This window comes from Atractosteus spatula, chromosome 2, assembly GCF_055471065.1.
Source record: "Atractosteus spatula isolate fAtrSpa1 chromosome 2, fAtrSpa1.hap1, whole genome shotgun sequence".
NCBI classification, from domain to species: domain Eukaryota; kingdom Metazoa; phylum Chordata; class Actinopteri; order Semionotiformes; family Lepisosteidae; genus Atractosteus; species Atractosteus spatula.
The window spans coordinates 36065260-36073151 of record NC_142707.1 but is presented as its reverse complement, the minus strand read 5'-3'; the positions used below and the strand labels follow the sequence as shown (position 1 = coordinate 36073151).

The window sequence follows — 7892 nt, the reverse complement described above, 5'->3', positions numbered from 1 at the left end:
GTTGTTGTCATCCCTCCCAAACCTCAGTGAAGAGCATCCATTTCTTAATCATATTTCAAACTTCAACGATTTGCTTTCAATGGTTGATGTCGTGTAATGCACAGAGAGGTAAGTGAATAAAGAATCATGAGGCACTCAACCTGAGTGAGACAAATGTGTGAATTAACCTTGATCTGGTGGTGTGTAGGTGCTCGGAGGGGTAGAGTCAATGAAGAGGAGACTTTATGAGATTAGTTAGGTCACAAAATAAATCAAAATGACCAACACTGCCAACAATACAGGTAACAGGAATTTAATGTGTCGTTTTTAAACTCCAGACTACTCCTGCAAAGAATATGCTATGTGAAGGAATATGGAATGTGGCATAAATATCCCTTATCATTAGAGAATTTCAAAGTGCAGTTTTGCAAATGTTCTTTCAGAAAGATACAGATACAGTATGTGACATGTTGTTATAGCTTTAGGTGACTTAAAAGTGTCTCTTAGATTTTAGATGAAGTTTGTGACACTGGGAAGAGTAAACACTTCAAACTTCAAAGGAGAGAGGATGTTTGCTGAGGTCTGGGGGTCCCTTGAGCAGTAACAATTGTAAAGTTTATCTTAGTATACCTAGGCAAGTTGTGGGTTAATGATTGCAAAGGAGCAAGACAGAATCAGACAATATTAGATCACATTAAGAGCACAGAGAAAAGAAGGAAGAGACAAAAATAGCAGGCAAAAAGGAGGAGAGAGGAGTCCAGAGGAGTTAGGACTCGAAGCTTGCACTGGGCAAGAGCCCCTACTTCATGATCATCCAAACCTAACTGGAGCTAGGTATTTGAACCTTGTTAGAGAGAGCGTGCTATTCTGTGTTTTTAGGGAACTTGGGTTTCCAGGTATCTCAGTTAGAAACGACTTTCCTGCTTAGGGTGCATTTTTATGGATTGGGATATAGGCTCTAATTTATTTTGTTGCATCCAGGGTGCAGGGAGAGAGATTTAACTGCAGGTTGCTTTGTAGTTAGTTAGAAGGCAGCTCGTCTCTTATGTGGCCTCTCGGGGCATATTAAGAGTTTAAAACTTAGCAGCAGTCTTGTTTTTTTCTGGGAGACCAGAATGTTAGGCCTTTGAAACGCCTTGTTTGAAAATACTGTAAAAAGAGTAACTTGTGTGTTATATGTTCTGTTGAATGTAGTGTAATTTGTGTCCTGTCATTGTAATAAATATTGTTTTAGCCAAGTGTGCCTGAATTATTCCTCCTCTCAACAAAGCTGTGCCAGAGAATAAAGAATTCATGTGCCTCCAATTATACCAACTGCTGGGATATATTGCTAGAAAATCACTTACAAGTGGGGGGGTTATAAATAATTATTTTACTTATTGACTAAACTGCTCGGTCAAATCCTGATTTTTACCGGTTTGGTAACCCCCCCATCTGTAACAATATCTTATATTTGAGGCAAATATTACTGTAACTGACATTGGTTTCTCACAGCCATGAAATTCAGTGTATCTATTATATTCAATGGCATATTCGATACTATTTCATAACTTCCTTTTCAAAAAGCATGTTGTCATATGAAAATTAAAATAAATTGGAAAAATCTTGTTTCACCTATTGTTACCTTTCCTTTTAAACCAAAGTCCAGAAAATCTCTGTGCACATACTGTATTAATAATAAAAAATATATTATATGTAATTCCCACTGTGGGGAACATTGGAACAATGCTTGTCTTAGGAAATTGCGAAAAGTTAATGAATATGAAATCACAGCAACAAGTAAATTCATTTACTAAGATTTCTGTTTTTCAAGGGAGAGTGTATATGAGCTAAAAGCCTTCAAATGAAAAAGTAATAGAAAATGGGATGCTTTTTACTGCTCTTAATTTCATAATTTTTCTGTTGTTTCTGCTTGAATTGGTATCTGTGTAGTTTCTGTAGACGAAAGTGGTTTCTGAACAGCTACCTCCAGGCTGGACAGGAAGAAGTGAGAGAGTTATTTTTTTAGTCATTTCTTCGTGTCCAGATGGCTGTCTTTCTGGCTTTTCTCTAGAAATTTGTTCCATGTATTATATAACTGTCTTCCTGTCCAGGACTGTAAGATTGATAAAGCTTTTAAAACCAGCGAGGCCAATGACAATACATAATTGTATGCGTCTCCTTAGTAAAAATCAATACACAGGTGTACTTCATGGTTTTACATTCATATTGATTGATAGACTGGCTTCCAAATCTCATTTTCTGATTAGCGCACAGGCTTTATAGTGTCAGTGGGGCACAGTCATTTCATTCCGATTGTTTCTCATTCGCTGTGTTCTGGGTGGTGTTCATTATGTTTTCATTATTATCTGCAGAGTTTACTTGCCAGTACAGTAAATCCTGAGTGACACAGTCTCTATTGGAACTGATATTTAAACATGTTCCTCTTCAGGCTGTTATCAAATCAGAAGTTGTTTCTTTACATACAGTAGTAGTAAAATTCTGACATTATGCCACTAGCTAAATGTAAATTCTGTAAACTGAATTACGTGTGTTTGAGTTTATAATAACCATTAAAAAATACCAAAAACATCGGGTTTTTTTAGAATATTGTACTGTATAGTTTGTGATTCGATTAAGAGCTTCTCTGACTCTGGCTCTCTGTTCTCTGTGTGGGTGAATGAGAATGGCTCAGTAGCCCAGCTTTGTTTCTACACAAGTTGTCGAGTTCCTGCCAACATGTCATCAGCTTAGAGCTCAGAGGGCTACACATAAGAAAGGGTGTGTTTCAGACAACGCCCTTAGAAGTATTCTGTCTTTCGTTAAAATGCTAAATGACTCAGAAGCACCAGGAGACATTAATTATTTCCTAGGCTTTAATGGCTGCTTTAGACATCACTCTCAGGGACATTTCCAATACCAGTGTCACTCAGTTCTGTCCCTTGGGTGTAGAGATGCACAGTCATTTTGAAATATTGTTGCATATAGAGTTAATTTTCACCTACCATAGAATTATCTGCAGGGGAGTTGGGGTAGTAGAGAAGCTCTTTAAGAACATCAGACAGCCTACAAACAAGAGGAGGCCATTTGGCCCATATAGTTCCATATAGTTCTTAGTAACCAATTGATCCAAGGATTTCATCCAGCCGTGTCCTGAAAGACACACTTTCAATAAGTCTGTGCCATACTCCTACAACTCTTTGTTTAAAGAAGGTCCCTCTGCTCTTTGTTTTAAATGTGCTACCAAACGTGCTCTGGTTCTTGTTTCAGTGTTCACTCTGAAGAAGTCCACTTTGTCGATGCCTTTTTATAGTGATCCAGTCACAATGGATCTCCTGATGGAGCAAGGAAAGTTCCGAAATGCACCAAACAAAGAGGAATTTTCAGTGTCTTCCAGAAGGTGCTGCTACTTGTATTGGATGAGGGGATGGAGAGTAGATTAGATTCAAGTGGAGCTTTTGCCAGATGAGAACATTGAAGTACTGATCCAGTTGAATGATCTGAGGTTTAATATCACACGTGTTTTGAAGGCTGTTGAGCTCTTAGTCTCGATGTTGCCACATTTGAAAAAGTTTGTGGAAATAGAAAGTGTTTGTGGAAACAAAAAGTTCTCACAGGAGAACCGTCAGGTCTTTGATGGTTCAGTGTTTTTTTATACTTTTCAGTCCTTCTAAAACGTGAGCAGTTTGGAGATTACTGGCTCACATGAAGTTTTGTTCCACGCTTAATGAAAGAAAACTTCAGGTTTCTCTTACATGGATTCATCAACAATCCAGGGTAAAATTAATTCTTCTAATAGTGGTTATTAAAATACAAAAACATTAATCGTATAATGTAATGCACACATATCTTCTGTTAAATCATTCTAAAGAGAATTTAAGAATGTTAAACGTGCTAGCCTGCGGCAGAATGAACCAACCAAATATTTTGTACATTTTTCATGCTGGCATTACATGATGAATTGTCCGTTGTAAAATGTGCTAACATGAAAATTAAATTTCCTCCATTATAAAGAATAGCAAATTAGTGAAGGTGACAAACTGTTAAGAAAATGTTAATATATGATATGAAATTCATGAGGGTAATGAATCTTTGATGAAATACGTGATAGTGATGAATTATTGTATAAATGAATTACCTGCTGTAGGAAAATATAAAAACTGATACAATTATATTAAATTAAATATACTCTGTGACCTTAATTCATTTTTGTTTCCAAATTAAGCCTTACATTTAGGCTCCGATGTCACCAGATGGGACACATCAAAAACACTCCTTTGTGGAAAAAAAACACAGACTTCAGGGTCCAACAAACTTTGAAACAACATGTTTCCACTGTAATTCATCTAGGCATGTATAAAATCTGAAAAACAAAAAAGTACGATCTGATAATGTGAAAGGCAAGAGTTTTCAAAGTAATTGTATTAGCATGTTTCCTACAAGGGCTTTTTTTGTCAAACTAAGTTTTATATCCATACATATAATATTTTCTTTGGATGGACATATAGTTACACTTTTAAGCATCTTTGACCTCTTTCTACCTGAGCAGATAAGATTTTTGGTAACAGCAAAGTAAAGGAATTGACTCTACTTCATCCACCCAGGATAGAAATACATTCACTATCATTGTGCAATGAGCTCCTGATTTCAGAAAAAAAATGTTATATAAAAACAGTATGTGTCTTGTAAAGCAACCTTTTCATGCCTTTCTTTTCAGATATCTGATTGGAAGAGGCTCTTTGGCTGTGTTCGTGAGGATTACTGCACATATATTGTAATGAAACAGGGGAAAGGTGCTAACAAACTTTGGAGCAAATCTATTCTTCTTCAGGATTGCTATGGATAAAAGATGTCATTGTGTCACATGTTGACATTTATCCTAGATGACTGGAGGTCTCATTCTGCTGCAGCCTTCATCTCATAGTCTTCACCAGATTCCAGGTGGGTCATCTTCTTCTGCTTGTTTTGTCATTGAGGGCTTGATTTCCAGAGTCTTTTTTGCTGAGGATGTGGGATGCAGGAATCCTAACAGGCCATCATGGTAAACAGACTCTGGGACTGAAGGAGTCCTTCAATAATTCACCCTGTCGTTGTTGACTCAATTTTATTCATTGCTCAGGTTCCACAGCAAGGACAAGAAGGTGCACTTGGGAACCCTGCAGAGACTACAGCACTTCAGCGGTTGCCATGGAAACCAAGATGAATAATTAAGGCCACAGAAAATTCTTGATTCTGTTTTAAAAGGTTTATGTATCTCATTTTCTTGTCAGATGTCCACTCAGTTGTTTTAGAATATTTTTTTTATTTCTTTGAAGATCAGCATGTATGTGTCACAATAGATCTTAACATAAATTGAGGAAGAAAAAGAAAAATACTGTCAACATTACTGTGAAGGAAGTGAAGGTACATCTACAGTACATATCCCCGTTATAAATTGCTTACATATGCAGTTTGATGAAGAACAAAGTATTATAGAACTTACCAGTTTTAATTGACTGAGCAATTGTATTTTAGTAATAAATATGTACTGTATATTGAGCAAAAATAATATATTTAAGTAAAAAGTAGCATAGAAAATAGAAGAAATGGACTACACGATATTTAATTTGGTCATTGTCTATTGAAAAGAATTGTGTATACAAATGGTCACAGACAAAAGAATTTTTTTTCTTCATTTTATTAACAATGAATATTTCCTTAAACATCTGCTTTTGTTTCTTTAAGATGCATTATTTTCTTCTAAAAACAATTAGCACCACGAGGGTTGATATGTCTCCAAACACATCACTAACTAGCCCTATGTAAGAAAATGGAAATATCCATCACCAATAATCTAATTCACTAATTGCCACCTAGTTTTTCTATTTACAGATGATAGAGGCTTTTGGCAGCCTGTACTGGCAGGTTGGTCGCAATTAAAGTTCCCTTCCAAGACCAGCCTGTCAACCAAACAAGCTCACACTGCATGCCTCACATTCCCCTCACAAGGGAATTGGAAGCAAATTGAGGTCATTGAACTCTCACTGATAGCACTGTCCTACTGAAGCACGCCCAACCTTGACAGCACTCAGCAGTTGTGCTTCATCACTCAAAAGCCTCACATTTTTACTATTAATCAGCACAAAAGTGTATATGTATATTCACCATTATATAAGGGTTTCTCAACTCCCACAGCAGAAAGACAACAGAAACTAAACTCATCCTGAAACTAGGTTCACACCTTCCCCCTTCTCTCAATGACAGACTTATTTTTGTGTAAACTTCTCCATTCTCCTGCAGGTTTTGACTTCACACCTTTCTCCACCCCTCTCCACTTTGCACTTCCTGAGTGGCCTCTCTGCCTCTCCGCCTCCCCCCTCTCCCTCTTCCTCCACTTTTCCAGCTTTTGTTCTCCTGTGCTATTTAATGTTTGCTGTCTTTCTCACACCTCACACGTTTCAGGATCTAAAGGATACTTTTTTGTTTTTATCTATTTTATACAGTATATCTCAGACTGTTGGGCTTGTCATGCCTGTGGCACCCTGCCATGGAACATTGCTCTCTCACATTGTGGCTGATCTAGTCACTTCTACAGCTACTGTACAACAAAGGGTCTGGTCTACTGTAGTCTTTTTAATACTTTATTCCCATGTGTAAATTAGCTCAGGTGTAACTGATCACCTTCAAAATCACACACCAAGTTAATTGGCCATCACCTGTGTTAAATATAAGTGATTTAGTAGTCATGTGATTTCAGGATAAATTCTACCATTAATCTCGGTTCTCTTTGCTGGGTGGTGCATTTCAAAGCAAAGACCTAACCATGAGAACTGAATAGCTTTCAAAAGAACTCTGGGCCAAAGCCGTGAAGAGGCACAGATCAGGTGATGGGTATAAAACATTTCAAAGGCCTTGAATTCCCCGGAACATTGTCAAAATGGTTATTAATAGGGGGGAGCTGTATGACACCACTAAGATCCTGCCTAGATCATGCCTTCAAACTGCATAACCTAGCAAGAAAACAAAAAGAGGCTACCAAGGAGCCAACGGCAACTTTAGAAGAGCTATAGGCTTTAATGGCCAAGACTGATCAAAGTGTACCTATGAAAACAATACCCCAAGCACTCTACTGTGCTTGCACAATAGCACTGCATCATTTGGCTTGTACAGTATGGTAGGATGGCAAGAAGGAAGTAATTACTCAACAACACAGCAACAAACCATTTAAGTGGTGCTGAAAACATGTGACAAAAAGCTTGTATTAATACAAACTAATATGGAACTTTTTGGTCTAAATACAAAGTTCAATGTTTAATGCAAATCCAACACAGCACATTACCAAAGAACACTAACCCTACTATGAATCATATTGGTGGCAGTATCATGTTATGGGGATGTTTCTTATCAGCATAAAATGTAGCACTTGTCAGGACAAGGGAAAATGAATGGAACAAAATACAGAAAAGAACTTGAGGAAAACATTTACCCTCTGTAAGAAAGCTAAGCCTGCTATTCATCTTTCAGAGAATGACACAAACCAAAAGGACAAACATAAAGCTACACTGAAGCTAATGAACAAAAAAAGACAAATGTCTTTGAGGGGTCCAGAGCCCTGATTTAAATTCAATTTAAAAATTGCACATTTGTGGCCTGATTTGAAGATTGCTATCAACACTTTCCAATAATCTCGACCGAGCTTGAACAGTTTTGTAAAGAAGAACAGTCAAATACTGCCAAATCTAGGTGTGCAAAGCTAGACATACCCCAACATACTCATTATTGGTAATTGTCGCCAATTCAAAGCTGCTTCCATTAAGTATTAACTCTGGGTGGTGGAGACTTTTCCAATTGTGATATTTCAGTTTTTTTTAATATATACAGTATACATACATGTTTCACCGTAAAAGTGTGGACTGTGTTGTGTAGATAAGATGGAAAAAAAGTCCTCTATTAAA

General features: G+C 37.1%; 1 long non-coding RNA gene across 1 annotated transcript; it reads left to right on the top strand.

Moving 5' to 3' along the window:
* Nucleotides 1-5539, top strand: LOC148839627 (uncharacterized). The gene is made up of 3 exons (XR_016086605.1): nucleotides 1-108; nucleotides 4676-4899; nucleotides 5078-5539. It is a non-coding gene; the product is annotated as an uncharacterized LOC148839627 (long non-coding RNA).
* Nucleotides 5540-7892: the final 2353 nt, after the last annotated feature.